This window comes from Pelecanus crispus, chromosome 7, assembly GCF_030463565.1.
Source record: "Pelecanus crispus isolate bPelCri1 chromosome 7, bPelCri1.pri, whole genome shotgun sequence".
Lineage (NCBI taxonomy): Eukaryota > Metazoa > Chordata > Aves > Pelecaniformes > Pelecanidae > Pelecanus > Pelecanus crispus.
The window spans coordinates 25392457-25414891 of record NC_134649.1 but is presented as its reverse complement, the minus strand read 5'-3'; positions in this window follow the sequence as shown (position 1 = coordinate 25414891).

The window sequence follows — 22435 nt, the reverse complement described above, 5'->3', positions numbered from 1 at the left end:
CTCAGGGATGCCACTAGTAACCAGCTACCAGGTGTACTTTGTACCACTGATCACAGCATTTTGGCCTAATGGACCAGCCAAGTTTCCACCCGCCTATGGCTGATTCATTTAGTGAATAGCTCACCAATTTAGCTGTAAGAAAACTGTAGGTGAGGTGTCCCACCTATGCCCTAGGTAAAGTGAAGAAAATACCCTGCTTTCCCCTTTTGCCCACAGCCAAGCCTGTCAGGGATGATCTCCATTTCCCTTCAGTGGCTCTTCCAAATCTCATCTTTCCTGTGAAAGGAAATTACTTCCATGAGGATTTGCTCTATCACCTTCCCAGGGACTGAGGTGACACTAACCAGCCAGTCATTCCCCAGATTCCCTTTCTGACCTGCTTGAAATCAGATGTGCTGTCAGCCTTTTCCCAATCATCAGAAATCCCCAACTGCCATGACATTGCCGTCTCTTGATGATCAAGAGCAGCCTTGCAATGATACCAGTCAGCTCCCCCAGCACCCTTGGTTGCATTCCATTTGGTCCCATGGTGTGTGTCCAGATGGCATCACTGATCCCTAGTGGCATCTTCTTCTACCATGGGTGAAGCTTCACTACCATAGACACCACGAGAAGATTTCGGGACCAGGGAGGCCTCTGGGCAGATCTTACCCAGAAAACACAAGGTCAATGAATTCCTTCACCTTTTCCTTGCCCCACTGGGCACAAGAACCAAGTTCCCCTTAGCTGCTTTCCTTGCGCTGATAGTGCACTTACAGAAGCCTTACTGGTTACCCTCCCCATCCCTGGCTAGTTCCAGCTACAGCCGAGCATTAGTTTTCCTGAGCCACCCCTGCACTCACAGGCCATGTCCCTATCTGCTTCCCAGAGCCTGTTCCCCCTCCACTTTCTCTGCACTTCCTTCCCGTGTTTGAATTCCAAAGTCAGCGGGTCCCTGTTCATCCTCAATGACCTCCTGCCAGGCCCTGCTAGACTCACGGCACACTGGGCTGGTGTGTTTCTGGGCTTTGAGGATGTTGTCCCTGAAGATCCAAGAATAACCCACAGCCCCTTTGCCCTCCAGGACAGTCCAAGCAGATCCTTAACTACATAAAAACATCCCCCTGCAGTCCTGTGCGGCGATTCTGCCAGTTGTCCTACTTCTCTACCATCTCATAGACTATTGCAGCAGTGGCTGCCCTCAACACTCACAGCTGCATCCAGATCCCCCTTGTCTATCAGTAAGAGAGCAGGCCTAGTCAGCTCATCAACTGCCTGTGTCAAAATGTCTTCAACACCCTCCAGAAATCTCCTGGGTTGCTTGTGGCCAAACCCTGTGCCTGATCACTGTGGTCTGTCTTGCCTTCTTATTAAAGTCTGTTCCAGGCTATTTGCTCTGAGTGTGTTCACTATTGTGTATGTGTTTGGGGGTGAATATATGTACACACTGTGCTGGCCGACTCTAAGTAGGGCTGGCTGGAGGAGGATACCAGGATGTGGACAGACCCAGGGTTGGAGCTGCCCAGTGGGTAATAGCCCCAAGTCTGGGCAGGGCACCTGGGCAGACCCAAAGCTCAGGCATGCACAGGAAGGACTGCAGGTGTGTGTGCCTGTGGCTGTGTGCTACAGGAGATGCAGGACCACTTGTGACCTTCACACCCGATCAGCCTGAGGGGAGAACAGCATGGGGACAGTTGTGTTGGTCATGTTTGCACACGTGCTGCTGGTGGTGTAGTGGCTGTAAAGGTACTGCTCCATAGTGGCACTGATCTATGTATGGTCAGCTGTGTCTATCCTATGTGTGCATGGCTGTGTGAGTGTATAAGATCGTGTGTTCATGTGTTTGTGTATGCACATGTGTGCATTTGCCTGTTTCCACTGGAGTGTTTGGAATATTAGGCAATTTCTCCTGACTGCTGGTGCAACAAGAAGCTAGGTTGGATCTTAGGATTTAGGGATGCTTCTTGAGAGCCCCATCAGCATGGGGATGGTGTACAGGGTGTCAGGATGTCCTCAACATGTTTCCTTTTCCATGGGGGCTCATAGAGGCTTCCAGCCACGCAGAGGACTCATCTTCCTGTGGTCGCAACTTGAATCCAGTCCTGCAACTGGTCTACAGCCGAGGAGCCTTGTCTCAGGGTAACTGTTGGGGTAAGGGCTGGCAGACGTGTGTTGAGGGAGACTGTCTCAAGGATGTTTGCTGGGAAAAGAGACTGAGGGACAGATGAAAACTCACATGGCCTCATGGGTCATGCTTCCTTCAGCACAAGTCCTGACACAGGGTTCTATCCTTGCTTTTTATCTAGGAAGGATTATGGCATTAAGAGATGGGGAGTGGGGGTCACCAGTCCTTCTTCAGCCACTTCCCAGATCTGGTGGAGCACCAGGAAAGCAGGAACTTGTGGCTCTGCACCATGAGAATGCTTTGGGGTACCCACAGGCTGGGTATTGTCTTGGGTTACCTGAACATTGGCATTTTCCTCTCTGAGGAAACTTCCAGCTTAGGTCACCTCCCTTCTGATATCTCTCCATTCCTCCTCTGATCTGTCTGGCCATTCCTGGACCCCTCCCAATGCTCCCTGCTGGATGGTGAGCTGGCAATGTTATTTAGCAGACCAAGCAGGCTGTGGTACCCACACTGGCCGTGCTGGTTGGAGTGGGAAGTCGAGCCAGCTAGGTTGGGACCACTGCTGCTAAATCCCCTCCCCAGAGGTCTGTGGAGGTGGCAGGTGCTTGGAGAGTCTATTGAGCATTTCCAAAGGCACTAGAGGTGTCCAGGTGTGTCTCTAGATCCAGTTGGTGGTAATTTATTCAGAGTGACATTAATCACTCCTCAGGCTTCCTTCCTTGTGCCTGCTGGGCCCCCACTGAATCCCTTGGGGATTGCAGACCTTATTTGTCTGAGGATACCTTGATTTGGCAACGTACCTTTGGGTCACTCTACCTTGGGCAATCTACCCCGACCCGGTGGGGCTCCATTCACTGCTCACCCCAGGCATATGCTGTTCATGGAGATGCCCCAGGCTCTCCAGGTAGCTCCAGCTTCCTCTACTGGATGACATTGTCTGCCCTGTCACATGTAGGACAGCCTGGGTATGTATCTCTGTGGTGGGTAGACCTTGGCTGGCTGCCAGGTGCCCACCAAGCCACTCTCTCATCCCTTCTCCTCAGCAGGAAAGGGAGAGAAAATAAGATGAAAAACTCATGGATCAACATAAAGGCAGTTTAATGAAAGAAAGCAAAGGCTGCACATGGAAGCAAAACTTGGACTAGATGATCATTGTAGGTCCCTTCCAACTTAACTAAACCAAACCTATTCTATTCTATTCTATTCTATTCTATTCTATTCTATTCTATTCTATTCTATTCTATTCTATTCTATTCTATTCTATTCTATTCTATAAAAAAGAGATTTATTCCCTCCTTCCCATCAGCAGGAGATGTCCAGATGCCCACTGCACAGCACTTCTATGCTTGTTCTGCTGTTTTGAGTAAACCTTAAAATGTTTAAGTCGCTAATATAAATAATAGTCTCATTTTAAAATGGGTTGAAATCTGAAACAGATGAGTCAGTATTAAGGTAAAAATTTTTGCTCCCATTCCCCATGGGATTAGAATAATTGGGCTTGTTTTCTTGCATGAAAGGGGTCACTTCAGTAGTCGCAAAGATGCAGTGCTATGCTCTATGTACTGTGGGGAGAAGGAAATGAGAAGGAGCGGGGACCTACCTGAGTCTCCAGGGGGCTGTAGGATGGGGCTGTCCAGTTCTGGAAAACAAGAATGGGAGAGGAAGGCTTCACTAAGCAGGAAAAGCTCCTCAGCTGGTGAGGTGGCTTTGTTATCCCACATAGGCACCAGAATTTTGTAAAAAACTCAAAACTGTATTGCTATCAGAGGAAAGAGATACGTCAAGCTACTAGGGCTGAAGACTTAGTCAGGTCGCCGTCCAGGTCGCCGGCTGCGGGGAGTGCCTGAGCCTGTCACTTGCACCGGAGGGCAGCGGCGATGGCAAATGTCTTCGGTGTGACCAGGTAGATGATCTGCTCGGCCTGGTGGCAGAGCTGAAGGAGGAGGTGGAAAGGCTGAGGAGTATCAGGGAGCGCGAGAGGGAGACAGACTGGTGGAGCCGCACCCTGCCGTCCCTGGGCCCAGGGCAGCAGGCGGAGGCCCCACAAGGAGCGGAGGGTCCCCTACCCTCTTGCCAGCAAGCAGAAGGAGGGGATCCAAGAGATGGGGGGGAATGGAAACAGCTCCCTGCCTGGGGAAGCAGGCAAATCCCCTCCCAGCCTCCCGCACCTTCCCAGCTGCCCTTGCATAACAGATATGGGGCTCTGGAAGTCGAGGGCCAGGCAAGTGGGGAGGGAGGTGAAGGTGAAGGTCCAGCCAGGGGGTTGCTGAGGGCCAGTCAGTCAACCCCATGGATTACCACTGCCCCTGTTAAGAAAAAAAGGAGGGCAATTGTGGTAGGCGATTCCCTCCTGCGGGGAACTGAGGGCCCGATCTGCCGCCCGGACCCATCCCACAGGGAAGTCTGCTGCCTCCCTGGGCCCTGGGTTAGGGACGTTACTAGGAAACTCCCCGATCTCGTAAGGCCCTCCCATTATTACCCGCTGCTGGTTGTACAGGTTGGCAGTGATGAGATTACAGAGAGAAGTCCTACAGCAATGACGAGGGACTTCAGGGCACTGGGGCGACTGGTCGCAAGATCGGGAGCGCAGGTAGTGTTTTCCTCAATCCCGTTAATGGCAGCTAGGAGCGCTGAAAGGAATGGGAAAACTCACCTGATTAACAGGTGGCTCAGAGCCTGGTGCCATCGGTAGACTTTTGGGTTTTTTGATGATGGGGAGGTTTACATGGCACTGGGCCTGCTGGCAGCTGATGGAGAACAGCTGTCTCCAAAGGGGAAAAGGATTCTCGCCCATGAGTTGGCGGGACTCATTGAGAGGGCTTTAGACTAGATTTGCTGGGGGAAGGGGATATAAACGGGCCCGCTAGTGAGGAGCCCAGGGGCGGCATGGCAACATTGGGGGCGAAATCGATAGCCCAGCTCAAGTGCATCTACACCAATGCGCGTAGCATGGGCAACAAACAGGAGGAGCTGGAAGCCCTTGTGCAGCAGGATAGCTATGACATAGTCGCCCTCACAGAAACATGGTGGGACGACTCTCATGACTGGAGTGCTGCACTGGATGGCTATAAGCTCTTCAGAAGGGATAGGCAGGGAAGGAGAGGCGGTGGGGTGGCTCTTTATGTTAGGGAGTGTTTTGTCTCGTCATTGACTTAGCGTTTCTGTTTTGGCCAATTCACCTACTCTTTCAAAGACAGTTCCCAGGGATGGAGGAGTGAATCCTTTCAAACTTGTCCCTCACAGAAAACATGTTTGCCTTATCCAGTGCCGGGTGCAGCTGGACCCGTGCCCAGCCGCTCTGAGATGTTGGCCCTGCAGGCAAGGGGGGGAGTGGAGCCCAGTGAGGAAGGAAGGAGGGAGGGCAGATGCTGAGTTGCCTGTCAAAAGGGAAACTCTGCTTGGGCAGGGACCAGAGAATTTCTGCAGCTCCCTGACCCTGTTGCTCTTTTGGAACAGACCCTCTGATCTCCACCTTCTGCTGGACCTGTTCTGTAGCGCTACACGGTGAGCACCTCATGGCCAGGCACTTCAGGACTTTGCCCACTGCCCTGTACTGACAAGAGGAGCACCTCTTGTCTCTGGGGCCAGGGTGTGCAGGGGGTCCTGGGCCCCGGCTGCAGAGCTGGGCATTGCCTGCATTGCTCAGTGTCTGAGAGTCAGCCCAAACCCTGTCCCTATTTGTCAGAGGGGTGATTCTGAGGAATGTAGCATCTCCTGTTTCATGGCACAGATCAACCAGTGCCTTAGAAATGGCCCCTCTGAGAGATTAATGCAGCTCTTCCCGGACATGAGATGAGGCCTCAGCATGGTGATCCCTGTAGAAGAGTGTAAGGAGTCCGTCACTCAGCTGTCTGACCATGAGCACTTCACTCCTGTTTTGTTCCTGGCTCTGGATTTCTGTCTTTCCTGCACAGCCAGAGGGGTTAAGGAGATGCTCTTGTTGTGAACAAATGTTTTGGAGGAATTGAGGCTGCCCTGGAGCAGGGCTGCTTGAGGGACCTGTAATGTTAGGCCCAGGATGACAAGTGAGTGCTCAGTCCCCTGCAAGGCTTCGCAGCCTGATCATGGTGCTTATATTTGGCTGCCAGGTGGAGCAGGGGTGTGAGATTTGATGCTGTCTGGCTGCGTCAGGACATAAGGCACCTGCAGTGAGGTTTGGATCACAACTTCCCTTAGACTTTTTCCTGCATGGGATATTTCTGCTTCATACATATAAGGAACTGAGCCTCTCTCCCACCCTCTCGCCCACCCCCTCATCCCCCCGCCCCAAGAAATAGATCCTCTTCCTCCTCTTCCAATTGCTGAATAGTTTTGAAGAACCTCGGGTAAGCTTGTTGCAAGCCAAAACCATACTTCTATATCCTAAAGAATATCCCTTCATACACTTTCCCTGATCATCCACTTTATCTCATAAAAGCTGTTTGCATTTTTAGTTTTGAAAGAGTACAAACCAGCGAAAGTATACTTGTGTGTACTCACAAGTTTTCAGGAACAGTGCAGAAAGCAGTTGCACGCTATAGTTATAAGTGAAAAAAAAGCAGCAGGGTTTTAAACCAGTGAAAATTAAGCCATCAGTAATATTATCAGAACAGACCCAATGGATGCTTCAAGGGTTGTATGACATTTGTATAACAGAGTTGGACTGTACAAGACTGGGTTCAGCCATACTTGCCACACAAAATGCGTCCAGCCAACAGAAAGTAACTCTAAAACCAGTGTAAGTGGAGGGTGAAGTGTATATAGAAATGATGGCGGGGATGACCCCTTTTTCTCCAGTATAATACCGTATCATCACTCTCAATGTTTGGTTGACATATTTGCTGTGCAGGTGTGGGGACTACATCCTCATGCTCAATCTTTCCCTGGTGAATCCTGGAGCCTTCACGGTTTGCCGCTGAAAAAGCCATACACAAGAAAGGGTGAAGGAACATCCCCTTTGGACAGTGTGTTTGTGGCCAACGCACAGGTCATATTCCACTTTTCAATAAGCCCCTTTCTGGCTGCGTGTGGAAACTCCTCCCAGGGTTTTGGTAATCGTTCAAAAAGGAATGGCTGAGGAATCCACTTTATCCATATACTAGCATGTCACTTGGAGAAAGCCCCATTCGCTACCCTGATCTAAGAGCACTTTACCCTCCTGCATCTGCGGCCAAGAAAGTGGGTAAAATGAAAGGTGTAGTGATCCACGCTCTGTGGACTAACAGATTCCTGGAAGAATTAACACAGGAGAGCTATCAGTGCCTCTGCTGGCATGGGGATTAGCTCCAGCAGCATACAGGTTGCAGCCACTGCCCTGCAACAGTCAGTGAATCTCCTCCCAGGATGTGCCTGGTGGCTGTCAGACAATTTGTTGTTGAACCGCTGCTGTTTTCCAGGGTACCTTTAGCATACTACGATGGCAAGAGAAGAATACCAAGGACTTCCTTTTGGAAGCACTGGAGGACCTTACTCTGCATATTTTTGAGACCTTTAAGTATAAATTATCATATATTGATTATGATGAGATGGCTAATCTATCCAAGTATTTGCTCAAGAAAGCCAACAATCCAGTTAAACTTGCAGACTACATGTGTGACCACCATGGAGCTAACCTTGCTGTGGATGTAGCTATCTACGTGCTTGAACAGATCAACCAAAGAGCCACTGCGGCTAAACTCCAACAGGAGAAAGGAAAAGGTGAAGGACTTTTGGTTACTGGCACTTTTGTATCCTTTTTCACAGTTCCTAGAAAATATGTACGAGAACCTTCATAAATAGAGAGACATCAGATTTCAATCCCCTGTGGAAGCCTGAAACACAAAGGACCCCAGGGCGCTGCCTCCTTACACCTGGAATTGCATGACTCTCCTCTTGCCATTGGTCTTCCTGGTCATTTAGGTGACTGCTGCCACAATCTCATAGAACCGTAGAATCATTTAGGTTGGAAAAGACGTTTAAGATCATCCGGTCCAACCATTAACCTAACATTACCAAGTGCATCACTAAAGCAATTAAGGGTAGAGTAGAAATTTCATGTTTCCTGGCTTGGTGGCTGGATGGTTTTTTAATGAAAGTAAAAACTAGGAATGATTAAGATTGGAAAGGACCCTAAGATCATCATTCCAATCATCAACCCAACACCACCATGTCCACTAAAATGTGTCCCAAAGTTCCAAGTCTACCTGTTTTTTGAACACTTCCAGGGATGGTGACTCCACCAACCTCTCTGGACAGCCTGTTCCAATGCTTGACTACCCTTTCCATGAAGAAATTTTTCCTAATATCTAATGCAAAACTCCCCTGGCGCAGCTTGAGCCCATTTCCTCTCGTCCTATTGCTAACTACATGGGAGAAGAGACCAACACCCACCTCACTACAACCTCCTTTCAGGTAGCTGTAGAGAGCGCTAAGGTCTCCCCTCAGCCTCCTCTTCTCTAAGCTAAACAATCCCAGTTCCCTCAGCCGCTCCTCATAAGGCCTCTGCTCCAGACCCTTCACCAGCCTTGTTGCCCTTCTCTGAACTCGCTCCAGCACCTCAATGTCTTTCTTGTAGTGACGGGCCCAAAACTGGACACAGTATTCCAGGTGCGGCCTCACCAGCGCTGAGTACAGGGGGACAATCACCTCCCTGCTCCTGCTGGCCACACCATTCCTGATACAAGCCAGGATGCTGTTGGCCGCCTTGGCCACCTGGGCACACTGCTGGCTCATGTTCAGGCGGCTGTCTACCAACACCCCCAGGTCCTTTTCGGCCAGGCAGCTTTCCAGCCACTCTTCCCCAAGCCTGTAGCGTTGCATGGGGTTGTTTTGACCCAAGGGCAGGACCCGGCACTTGGCCTTGTTGAACCTCATACAGTTGGCCTCGGCCCATCAATCCAGCCTGTCCAGGTCCCTCTGCAGGGCCATCCTACCCTCCAGCAGTTCGACACTCCCACCCAGTTTGGTGTCATCTGTAAAGTTACTGAGGGCGTACTCAATCCCCTCATCCAGATCATTGATAAAGATATTAAACAAGGCTGGCCCCAAAACAGAGCCCTGGGCAACACCGCTCGTGACCGGGCGCCAGCTGGACTTAACTCCATTCACAACTACTCTCTGGGCTCGGCCACCCAACCAGTTTTTTACCCAGCAAAGACTACACCCATCCAAAACAAAGCTGCCAGCTTCCCAAGGAGAATGCTATGGGAGATGGTGTCAAAGGCACTTCAAAGGTGAAGTCCAGGTAGATGACGTCCACAGCCTTTCAATCATCTACCAGGTGGGTCACCAGGTCATAGAAGGAGATCAAGTTGGTCAAGCGGGACCTGCCTTTCATGAACCCATGCTGGCTGGGCCTGATCCCCTGGTTGACCTGCACTTGCCTGTTGAGTTCACTCAATATGGACCTCTCCATAATCTTTCCCGGCACCGAGGTCAGGCTGACAGGCCTGTAGTCCCCCGGATCCTCCTTCCGGCCCTTCTTGTAGATGGGTGTGACATTGGCAAGCCTCCAGTTACCAGGGACCTCCCCTGTTAACCAGGACTGCTGATAGATAATGGAGAGTGGCTTGGTGAGCTCCTCTGCCAGCTCCCTCAGTACTCTCGAGTGGATCCCATCCGGCCCCATAGACTTGTGAGAGTCCAGGTGGTGTAGCAGGTCATTAACTGCTTCCTCCTGGACTATGGGGTCTCTATTCTGCTTCCCGTCCCTGTCTTCCAGCTCATGGGGCTGAGTACCCTGGGGATGACCGGTCTGGCTATTAAGGACAGAGGCAAGGAAGGCATTAAGTACCTCAGCCTTTTCCTTGTCCTTGGTGACAGTGTTCCCCCCGACATCTAGCAAAGGATGGAGATTCTCCTTGGCTCTCCTTTTATTGTTGATGTACGTATAAAAACATTTTTTGGTATCTTTTACAACAGTGGCCAAATTGAGTTCTAGCTGGGCTTTTGCCTTTCTAGTTTCCTCCCTGCAGGACCTAACAAGATCCTGGTACTCTTCCTGAGTTGCCCGCCCCTTCTTCCAAAGGTGGTAGACTCTCTTTTTTTCCCTGACTCCCAGCAAAAGCTCCCTATTCAGCCAGGGCAGTCGTCTTCCCCACTGGTTCATCTGACGGCACATGGGGACAGGCCACTTCTGCGCCCTTAAGGCTTCCTTCTTGAAGAACACCCAGCCTTCCTGGACCCCTTTGCCTTTCAGGACTGCCTCCCAAGGGACTTTCCCAAGCAGCATCCTGAACAGGCCAAACTCTGCCCTCTGGAAGTCCATGGTAACAGTTTTGCTGCCCCTCCCCTTTACATGGCCAAGAATCGAGAACTCTTATCACATCGTGGTTGCTAAGCCCAAGACAGCCTCCGACCACGACATCTGCCGCAAGCCCTTCTCTGTTAGTAAACAGCAGGTCAGGTGAGGCACCTCCCCTGGTAGGCTCGCTTACTAGCTGCATCAGAAAGTTATCCTCCACACACTCTAGGAACTTCCTAGACTGTTGCCTCTCTGCTGTGTTGTATTTCCACCAGACGTCTGGCAAGTTGAAGTCCCCCACGAGAACAAGGGCTAGCAATTGCGAGACTTCTGCCAGCTGCTTGTAGAAGGCTTCATCTATCTCTGCATCCTGGTTGGGTGGTCTACAGCAGACTCCCAACAGAACATCCGCCTTGCTGGCCTTGCCTCATCCTTAGCCATAAGCACTTGACCTAGTCGTCACCACTGTCAAGCTCCATACAGTCAAAACACTCCCTAACATACAGAGCCACCCCGCCGCCTCTCCTTCCCTGCCTATCCCTTCTGAAGAGCTTATAGCCATCCAGTATGCCTCTCTATGTGCAGGACTTTGCATTTCTCTTCACTGAACTTCATGAGGTTCCTGTCCGCCTAGTTCTCTGTCCTGTTGAGATTCTTCTGAACGGTAGCACAACAACTGCTCCCAGTTTTGTACCATGTGCAAGCTCACTGAAGGTGCACTCTGCCCCATCATCAAAGTTATTCATAAAGATGTGAAACCACATCAGACCCATTCTTGAACCCTGAGGTAGTAATGGCCTCCAGCTGGATTTTATGCTGCTGACACATCTTTGAGACCAGCAGTTCAGACAGTTTTCAGTCCCACTCATTGTCCATTCATCTAGCCCATACGTAATCAGTTTGTCTATGAGCATATGGTGGGAGACAGCATTGAAAGATTTCCTAAGATCAAGATAAACAACATCCACTGCTTTTCTCTCCTCCACCAAGCCAGTCATCTCATTGCAGAAGGCTATCACATTGGTTAAACACATTTTTTTCCTTCTTATATCCATGCTGACTACTCCCAATCATCTTGTCCTTCATACATGTGAAATGTTTCCCTGGATCCTTTTTAACGTCATCTTCTCAGGGACCGAGGTGAGGCTGACCAGCTTGTCATTCCCCATATCCTGCTTCTTGCCCTTCTTGAAGATGAGTGACATTTACTTTTTACAGTTCTCATGAACTTGCCCGAGTCCCCATCAACTTGCAAAGATAATCAAGAGCGGCCTCTTAAGACATTGCTCAGCTCCTTCAGCACTTGTGGGTGCATCCTGTCAGGTCAGAAGGACTTGTGTGTGTTCGGTTTGTTTTAAAGTTCTTTCAACCTGATCCTCATCAGCTGAGGAGGACCTTGGTCTTCCTTGCTCTGGACTTTCCCACTGACCTCAGGGGCCTGGAATTCTGACGGTAAATATTATTAATAAAGAATCCAACAAAGGTGGCATCGAGTACTTTCAGCCTTTTCTGTGCCCAGATTCATCCCTAGGTGGGCTTTGGCTTTCCTATCCCCATGCCTGCATGCTTTGACAGAGCCTTGTCTTCAGAACAGTCTTTCATGGTTTATTGGGCATAAATTTCAGGGTTTCGCTAGCAAGGTGCTGCAGGGGTGTCCTTTGCGGAAGGAGGCCATGTACTGCTCTGAGCCTGTCACAACTGGTTCCAGCTGGCGCTGAAACAGATAAAACCAACCCGCCAGGTGTTAGAAACGCAACCAGTCAGAGAAGCATATGGCATCTGTGCTCAAATATATTTAAGAGAGGTTGCTAGCTGTTAGCTTGCTGGGCAGGGCTACCTTGACATGCATTGAATTGTTCTTGGCCTCCTTTCTCTATTCTTTCTTTGGTTCTGTTGTTGTGCTTGGTCTGTGTGGCTATATTTCTTTGTGGCCAACCAGAAAAATTAAATTTTTTGAGGGATGGGTCATATCCTGCATCCCCATCTCAATAAATGACACACAACCAGTTCAGGGTTTTTCCGGGGCATTCCCTGTACCAGTTTCCTCCAAACCTTGAGTTGTGAAGTTTTCCTATACCAGGCCGGACACCATCAGCTATAACTGCAAGATGGCATCTTTGGAAAAAGAGTCAAGAAACCATTCTGACCACTGGAGGTGAACAGACACCTCTGTGTGTGTGTGTGTGTGTGTAGTCAGGAAGACAGAACTTTTCCCCGGTATTCCCCCAGCCTCTGCTTCCCTTTTCAGGCCGGGGAGGAGGAGGCAGGGGAAGGGAACAATGGACACGTCCCCAGTCATTGGAAATCGATGGCAGATACTCCTAAGCAGCTTATCCTACTGGCACCATCAGGCAAGGCATAGGGGACTGGCGAGACCACTACCCTGACTCAGGAGGACACATTGTGTGCTAGCCACCCACCAGCACCCAGGTACTCACTGTGGCCCAGGAACGGTAGCAAGAAAAGCCAGTCCATCCTAGTCCAGGACAGGGAGAGAAATTGCCTCATATACTGCACTGGGGCATCTCCCTGCAGCTGCCAAGGAGGAGGCTGGAAACGTGGTGGAGGAATAATGGGGAGAGCAGGCAGGTGCCAGTGCTGAGCTGGAGTCAGTCTCAGATGCAGTACTAGAATTTCACTTTTGTCTCTGGCTGGAGCAGGACTGCTAGAGAAGCAGCACCCCCACCCCAGAGCAAGCAGGGTCCAGCCTGGGCCTGGTGTCTGGAGGCCTTGGGGGTCCACTGGCCTCATGAGCAGCAGTTGAACCTTTTGGTCAAAAGTAAGCCTGCCTTCACCCCCACCCTTGCTCTCTGGCAATCAGACCCCTAGCATCCTTGAGTCTCAGGGCTGCTGTAAAGACGCATGAGGAGCCGGGCTGTATCTGTGGCCCTGGAGGTGAGGAACAACCTTTGGGATAGCTGTGGTAGCTTTTGTGCCTCACACCAGCAGCTAACACTGAAGACCCCCTACTGAGTGCCCCACTTCTGAGTTACGTTCAGTAGACTGGAAGCCTGAACTTCACAAGAGAGAAAGATAAACTCTGGAGCCTTTCTCTATGCTCCCCTGGCTGCATTTACATGTGACACCTGCTAGAGCAAAAGGAGGTACTAAGGCCAAGCTGCTGTACATTCTGTACCTCCAGGTCTGAGGACTCAAGCAGAGGAGACTGAGTCAAGTAGGGCTCAGGGCAATATCTGAGAAGGAGAAAGCCAAGGGGAAGATCCCAGTGTCAAAGTCAGGATGGAACCTTGCAGCTGGAGAGTGAGTGGGAAGGAGTGGATGAACATCAAGAAGTCATTTTATTCACAGTGCAGATGCACTTAGTGTTGTTTGCCAGGTTAAATGCAGCAATACTAAGTGTTGTGGAGCTCCAGTCAGCCTACAAGGAAAACATTTGCTGAACAAACAGGAAGGCTGTCTATCCAACCCCTGCCTCCAAAGGCCAGTTGGCTGGGGGTGGGCAAGAAGCGGGGAGGGGTGTAGCCGGGACAGCTGACCCAAACTGACCAGAGGGATATTCTATAGCATATGGTGTCATGCTCAGCAATAAAAGCTAAGAGAAAGGAGGAGGGGGGTGAGGCATTCATTATTAAGGTGCTTGTCTTGTGAAGCAAATGCTGTGCACACTGAGGCCCTGCTTCCCAGGAAGTGGCTGGACATCTCCTGCTGATGGGAAGTAGGGAATAAATCTCTTTTTTGTTAATAGAATAGAATAGAATAGAATAGAATAGAATAGAATAGAAAAGAAAGAATAGGTTTGGTTTAGTTAAGTTGGAAGGGACCTACAATGATCATCTAGTCCAAGTTTTGCTTCCATGTGCAGCCTTTGCTTTCTTTCATTAAACTGCCTTTATGTTGATCCATGAGTTTTTCATCTTATTTTCTCTCCCTTTCCTGCTGAGGAGAAGGGATGAGAGAGTGGCTTGGTGGGCACCTGGCAGCCAGCCAAGGTCTACCCACCACAGAGATACATACCCAGGCTGTCCTACATGTGACAGGGCAGACAATGTCATCCAGTAGAGGAAGCTGGAGCTACCTGGAGAGCCTGGGGCATCTCCATGAACAGCATATGCCTTCAGCCCTGACATATTCCCAGCAGTCACCTCCTCCACCCACAGATATCAACTGCTTTTCATTTCTGGGCTGAAACATAACTGGAAGGATTTGCTGAAGCCCTCATGAACCATGCTGTTTCTCACTGCCATCTCTTGACACTCTCTCCCAGCCCTGTACACGTGCCCAGCAGTGCCTCTCAGGTGGAACCCAATCACCTGTCAGAACAAGCCTTGGGATTCCTGAATTTTTGTGATGCCTACTATGACCTTCCTGGCTCTCTGCAGAGCTCTTGGGGAGCATTATTGTCTATAGCAGGGTCTTTATGATCGTCTTTTATGATTTTTTTTTTGTCTTTCTTTGATTCTTCTGTGCAGGAACAGGAGTCACAGAAAAGCACCACATACTGGAGTGAGTCCAGTTCAGGGCCACAGAGATATTTTAAGGACTGGAGCACCATTCATATGAGGAGAGGCTGAGAGAGACGGGTATGTTCAGCCTGGAGAAGAAAAGGCTCAAAGGGGCATCTTAATGTGTATAGATACCTGCTGGCAGGGAGGGAAGAGGGAGACAGACTCTTGTCAGTGGTGTCCAGTGACAGGACATGAGGTGATGGTCACACATTGGAACACGAGATTTCATTTGAACACAAGAAAATATTTGTCCATGTTTCAGCTGGGATAGAGTTAATCTTCTTCCTAGTAGCAGGTATGGTGGTGTGTTTTAGATTTATTGTGAGAATAATGTTGATAACACACTGATGTTTTAGTTCTTGCTAAGTCGTGTTTATACTAGTCGAGGACTTTTTAGCTTCCTGTGGTCTGCCAGGTTCACAGGAAGCTGGGAGGGGGCACGGCCAGGACAGCTGACCCAAACTGATCAAAGGAATAGTCCATACCGTATGACGTCATGCTCAGTATATAAACTGGGGGGAGTTGGCCGGGGGACAGTGACCGCTGCTTGGGCACTGGCTGGGCATCAGTCACCAGGTGGTGAGCGATTGCATTGTGCATCACTTGTTTTGTATATTCTTTTATCATCATTATCATTACTTTCTCTTCCTCTGCTGTCCTATTAAACTGCCTTTATCTCAAGCCACAGGTTCTACTTCTTTTTTTCACCCTGATTCCCTCCCATCCTACTGCTGGGGGGGGGGAGGGTGAGCAAGCTGTGTGGTGCTTAGTTGCCGACTGAAGTTAAACCACAACAACAGTCCTTTGCTGTGAGGCAGGCCAAGCACTGGAACACATGGCCCAGAGAGACTGTGGAGTCTCCATCCATGAAATATTCATCAGCAGGCTGGACACAGTTATGGCCAACTGGCTCTAGCTGACCCCACTTAAGCAGGGGGGCTGGACTAGGTGATTTCTAGAGGTCTCTTCCCAACTCAGTGGCTCTGTGATTCTGTGCTGAGCTGATAGAGAAAAGCTAGATGACAAGCTTCAATGAAATGTTCTGGTTTTGGATGGCCAGATTTGCACTAATCTGATCATATCCCTGTTGTCTGTGTAATGTGTCTTTCTATATGAGTGTGTATATATGTGTGTGTGTGCAGGTGTAGGTAAAGGCATAGGTATACATATATATGGTTACTCGACAAAATACATTTCCTACTGACACTTGGAGAAATTTTGTTCTGAGGAACTACTTACTATATTTATATTGACGTTTCATACCTTGTCTTCTGCCTCACTGTCTTTTCTTCTTCCTCTGCCTATTCGGTCTTTACAGAGCTCTTCAGGACAGATTCATTAACTCCCTGAGTAACTCGGAATGGAAAAGACCTCTGGACATTATCAGGAGCTCAACGCTAGAAGGAACCAGAGGAGACTTCTCAGGAGCACACCTCCAACTTGGCATCACTCACAAACATGCTATGAAAGGGCTCCGTTCCTTTGTCCAGGCCATTAATAAAGATATCAAACTGTGTCATGCCACGTGTTGGATCACTCAGGGATGCCACTAGTAACCAGCTACCAGGTGTACTTTGTACCACTGATCACAGCATTTTGGCCTAATGGACCAGCCAAGTTTCCACCCGCCTATGGCTGATTCATTTAGTGAATAGCTCACCAATTTAGCTGTAAGAAAACTGTAGGTGAGGTGTCCCACCTATGCCCTAGGTAAAGTGAAGAAAATACCCTGCTTTCCCCTTTTGCCCACAGCCAAGCCTGTCAGGGATGATCTCCATTTCCCTTCAGTGGCTCTTCCAAATCTCATCTTTCCTGTGAAAGGAAATTACTTCCATGAGGATTTGCTCTATCACCTTCCCAGGGACTGAGGTGACACTAACCAGCCAGTCATTCCCCAGATTCCCTTTCTGACCTGCTTGAAATCAGATGTGCTGTCAGCCTTTTCCCAATCATCAGAAATCCCCAACTGCCATGACATTGCCGTCTCTTGATGATCAAGAGCAGCCTTGCAATGATACCAGTCAGCTCCCCCAGCACCCTTGGTTGCATTCCATTTGGTCCCATGGTGTGTGTCCAGATGGCATCACTGATCCCTAGTGGCATCTTCTTCTACCATGGGTGAAGCTTCACTACCATAGACACCACGAGAAGATTTCGGGACCAGGGAGGCCTCTGGGCAGATCTTACCCAGAAAACACAAGGTCAATGAATTCCTTCACCTTTTCCTTGCCCCACTGGGCACAAGAACCAAGTTCCCCTTAGCTGCTTTCCTTGCGCTGATAGTGCACTTACAGAAGCCTTACTGGTTACCCTCCCCATCCCTGGCTAGTTCCAGCTACAGCCGAGCATTAGTTTTCCTGAGCCACCCCTGCACTCACAGGCCATGTCCCTATCTGCTTCCCAGAGCCTGTTCCCCCTCCACTTTCTCTGCACTTCCTTCCCGTGTTTGAATTCCAAAGTCAGCGGGTCCCTGTTCATCCTCAATGACCTCCTGCCAGGCCCTGCTAGACTCACGGCACACTGGGCTGGTGTGTTTCTGGGCTTTGAGGATGTTGTCCCTGAAGATCCAAGAATAACCCACAGCCCCTTTGCCCTCCAGGACAGTCCAAGCAGATCCTTAACTACATAAAAACATCCCCCTGCAGTCCTGTGCGGCGATTCTGCCAGTTGTCCTACTTCTCTACCATCTCATAGACTATTGCAGCAGTGGCTGCCCTCAACACTCACAGCTGCATCCAGATCCCCCTTGTCTATCAGTAAGAGAGCAGGCCTAGTCAGCTCATCAACTGCCTGTGTCAAAATGTCTTCAACACCCTCCAGAAATCTCCTGGGTTGCTTGTGGCCAAACCCTGTGCCTGATCACTGTGGTCTGTCTTGCCTTCTTATTAAAGTCTGTTCCAGGCTATTTGCTCTGAGTGTGTTCACTATTGTGTATGTGTTTGGGGGTGAATATATGTACACACTGTGCTGGCCGACTCTAAGTAGGGCTGGCTGGAGGAGGATACCAGGATGTGGACAGACCCAGGGTTGGAGCTGCCCAGTGGGTAATAGCCCCAAGTCTGGGCAGGGCACCTGGGCAGACCCAAAGCTCAGGCATGCACAGGAAGGACTGCAGGTGTGTGTGCCTGTGGCTGTGTGCTACAGGAGATGCAGGACCACTTGTGACCTTCACACCCGATCAGCCTGAGGGGAGAACAGCATGGGGACAGTTGTGTTGGTCATGTTTGCACACGTGCTGCTGGTGGTGTAGTGGCTGTAAAGGTACTGCTCCATAGTGGCACTGATCTATGTATGGTCAGCTGTGTCTATCCTATGTGTGCATGGCTGTGTGAGTGTATAAGATCGTGTGTTCATGTGTTTGTGTATGCACATGTGTGCATTTGCCTGTTTCCACTGGAGTGTTTGGAATATTAGGCAATTTCTCCTGACTGCTGGTGCAACAAGAAGCTAGGTTGGATCTTAGGATTTAGGGATGCTTCTTGAGAGCCCCATCAGCATGGGGATGGTGTACAGGGTGTCAGGATGTCCTCAACATGTTTCCTTTTCCATGGGGGCTCATAGAGGCTTCCAGCCACGCAGAGGACTCATCTTCCTGTGGTCGCAACTTGAATCCAGTCCTGCAACTGGTCTACAGCCGAGGAGCCTTGTCTCAGGGTAACTGTTGGGGTAAGGGCTGGCAGACGTGTGTTGAGGGAGACTGTCTCAAGGATGTTTGCTGGGAAAAGAGACTGAGGGACAGATGAAAACTCACATGGCCTCATGGGTCATGCTTCCTTCAGCACAAGTCCTGACACAGGGTTCTATCCTTGCTTTTTATCTAGGAAGGATTATGGCATTAAGAGATGGGGAGTGGGGGTCACCAGTCCTTCTTCAGCCACTTCCCAGATCTGGTGGAGCACCAGGAAAGCAGGAACTTGTGGCTCTGCACCATGAGAATGCTTTGGGGTACCCACAGGCTGGGTATTGTCTTGGGTTACCTGAACATTGGCATTTTCCTCTCTGAGGAAACTTCCAGCTTAGGTCACCTCCCTTCTGATATCTCTCCATTCCTCCTCTGATCTGTCTGGCCATTCCTGGACCCCTCCCAATGCTCCCTGCTGGATGGTGAGCTGGCAATGTTATTTAGCAGACCAAGCAGGCTGTGGTACCCACACTGGCCGTGCTGGTTGGAGTGGGAAGTCGAGCCAGCTAGGTTGGGACCACTGCTGCTAAATCCCCTCCCCAGAGGTCTGTGGAGGTGGCAGGTGCTTGGAGAGTCTATTGAGCATTTCCAAAGGCACTAGAGGTGTCCAGGTGTGTCTCTAGATCCAGTTGGTGGTAATTTATTCAGAGTGACATTAATCACTCCTCAGGCTTCCTTCCTTGTGCCTGCTGGGCCCCCACTGAATCCCTTGGGGATTGCAGACCTTATTTGTCTGAGGATACCTTGATTTGGCAACGTACCTTTGGGTCACTCTACCTTGGGCAATCTACCCCGACCCGGTGGGGCTCCATTCACTGCTCACCCCAGGCATATGCTGTTCATGGAGATGCCCCAGGCTCTCCAGGTAGCTCCAGCTTCCTCTACTGGATGACATTGTCTGCCCTGTCACATGTAGGACAGCCTGGGTATGTATCTCTGTGGTGGGTAGACCTTGGCTGGCTGCCAGGTGCCCACCAAGCCACTCTCTCATCCCTTCTCCTCAGCAGGAAAGGGAGAGAAAATAAGATGAAAAACTCATGGATCAACATAAAGGCAGTTTAATGAAAGAAAGCAAAGGCTGCACATGGAAGCAAAACTTGGACTAGATGATCATTGTAGGTCCCTTCCAACTTAACTAAACCAAACCTATTCTATTCTATTCTATTCTATTCTATTCTATTCTATTCTATTCTATTCTATTCTATTCTATTCTATTCTATTCTATTCTATTCTATTCTATTCTATAAAAAAGAGATTTATTCCCTCCTTCCCATCAGCAGGAGATGTCCAGATGCCCACTGCACAGCACTTCTATGCTTGTTCTGCTGTTTTGAGTAAACCTTAAAATGTTTAAGTCGCTAATATAAATAATAGTCTCATTTTAAAATGGGTTGAAATCTGAAACAGATGAGTCAGTATTAAGGTAAAAATTTTTGCTCCCATTCCCCATGGGATTAGAATAATTGGGCTTGTTTTCTTGCATGAAAGGGGTCACTTCAGTAGTCGCAAAGATGCAGTGCTATGCTCTATGTACTGTGGGGAGAAGGAAATGAGAAGGAGCGGGGACCTACCTGAGTCTCCAGGGGGCTGTAGGATGGGGCTGTCCAGTTCTGGAAAACAAGAATGGGAGAGGAAGGCTTCACTAAGCAGGAAAAGCTCCTCAGCTGGTGAGGTGGCTTTGTTATCCCACATAGGCACCAGAATTTTGTAAAAAACTCAAAACTGTATTGCTATCAGAGGAAAGAGATACGTCAAGCTACTAGGGCTGAAGACTTAGTCAGGTCGCCGTCCAGGTCGCCGGCTGCGGGGAGTGCCTGAGCCTGTCACTTGCACCGGAGGGCAGCGGCGATGGCAAATGTCTTCGGTGTGACCAGGTAGATGATCTGCTCGGCCTGGTGGCAGAGCTGAAGGAGGAGGTGGAAAGGCTGAGGAGTATCAGGGAGCGCGAGAGGGAGACAGACTGGTGGAGCCGCACCCTGCCGTCCCTGGGCCCAGGGCAGCAGGCGGAGGCCCCACAAGGAGCGGAGGGTCCCCTACCCTCTTGCCAGCAAGCAGAAGGAGGGGATCCAAGAGATGGGGGGGAATGGAAACAGCTCCCTGCCTGGGGAAGCAGGCAAATCCCCTCCCAGCCTCCCGCACCTTCCCAGCTGCCCTTGCATAACAGATATGGGGCTCTGGAAGTCGAGGGCCAGGCAAGTGGGGAGGGAGGTGAAGGTGAAGGTCCAGCCAGGGGGTTGCTGAGGGCCAGTCAGTCAACCCCATGGATTACCACTGCCCCTGTTAAGAAAAAAAGGAGGGCAATTGTGGTAGGCGATTCCCTCCTGCGGGGAACTGAGGGCCCGATCTGCCGCCCGGACCCATCCCACAGGGAAGTCTGCTGCCTCCCTGGGCCCTGGGTTAGGGACGTTACTAGGAAACTCCCCGATCTCGTAAGGCCCTCCCATTATTACCCGCTGCTGGTTGTACAGGTTGGCAGTGATGAGATTACAGAGAGAAGTCCTACAGCAATGACGAGGGACTTCAGGGCACTGGGGCGACTGGTCGCAAGATCGGGAGCGCAGGTAGTGTTTTCCTCAATCCCGTTAATGGCAGCTAGGAGCGCTGAAAGGAATGGGAAAACTCACCTGATTAACAGGTGGCTCAGAGCCTGGTGCCATCGGTAGACTTTTGGGTTTTTTGATGATGGGGAGGTTTACATGGCACTGGGCCTGCTGGCAGCTGATGGAGAACAGCTGTCTCCAAAGGGGAAAAGGATTCTCGCCCATGAGTTGGCGGGACTCATTGAGAGGGCTTTAGACTAGATTTGCTGGGGGAAGGGGATATAAACGGGCCCGCTAGTGAGGAGCCCAGGGGCGGCATGGCAACATTGGGGGCGAAATCGATAGCCCAGCTCAAGTGCATCTACACCAATGCGCGTAGCATGGGCAACAAACAGGAGGAGCTGGAAGCCCTTGTGCAGCAGGATAGCTATGACATAGTCGCCCTCACAGAAACATGGTGGGACGACTCTCATGACTGGAGTGCTGCACTGGATGGCTATAAGCTCTTCAGAAGGGATAGGCAGGGAAGGAGAGGCGGTGGGGTGGCTCTTTATGTTAGGGAGTGTTTTGTCTCGTCATTGACTTAGCGTTTCTGTTTTGGCCAATTCACCTACTCTTTCAAAGACAGTTCCCAGGGATGGAGGAGTGAATCCTTTCAAACTTGTCCCTCACAGAAAACATGTTTGCCTTATCCAGTGCCGGGTGCAGCTGGACCCGTGCCCAGCCGCTCTGAGATGTTGGCCCTGCAGGCAAGGGGGGGAGTGGAGCCCAGTGAGGAAGGAAGGAGGGAGGGCAGATGCTGAGTTGCCTGTCAAAAGGGAAACTCTGCTTGGGCAGGGACCAGAGAATTTCTGCAGCTCCCTGACCCTGTTGCTCTTTTGGAACAGACCCTCTGATCTCCACCTTCTGCTGGACCTGTTCTGTAGCGCTACACGGTGAGCACCTCATGGCCAGGCACTTCAGGACTTTGCCCACTGCCCTGTACTGACAAGAGGAGCACCTCTTGTCTCTGGGGCCAGGGTGTGCAGGGGGTCCTGGGCCCCGGCTGCAGAGCTGGGCATTGCCTGCATTGCTCAGTGTCTGAGAGTCAGCCCAAACCCTGTCCCTATTTGTCAGAGGGGTGATTCTGAGGAATGTAGCATCTCCTGTTTCATGGCACAGATCAACCAGTGCCTTAGAAATGGCCCCTCTGAGAGATTAATGCAGCTCTTCCCGGACATGAGATGAGGCCTCAGCATGGTGATCCCTGTAGAAGAGTGTAAGGAGTCCGTCACTCAGCTGTCTGACCATGAGCACTTCACTCCTGTTTTGTTCCTGGCTCTGGATTTCTGTCTTTCCTGCACAGCCAGAGGGGTTAAGGAGATGCTCTTGTTGTGAACAAATGTTTTGGAGGAATTGAGGCTGCCCTGGAGCAGGGCTGCTTGAGGGACCTGTAATGTT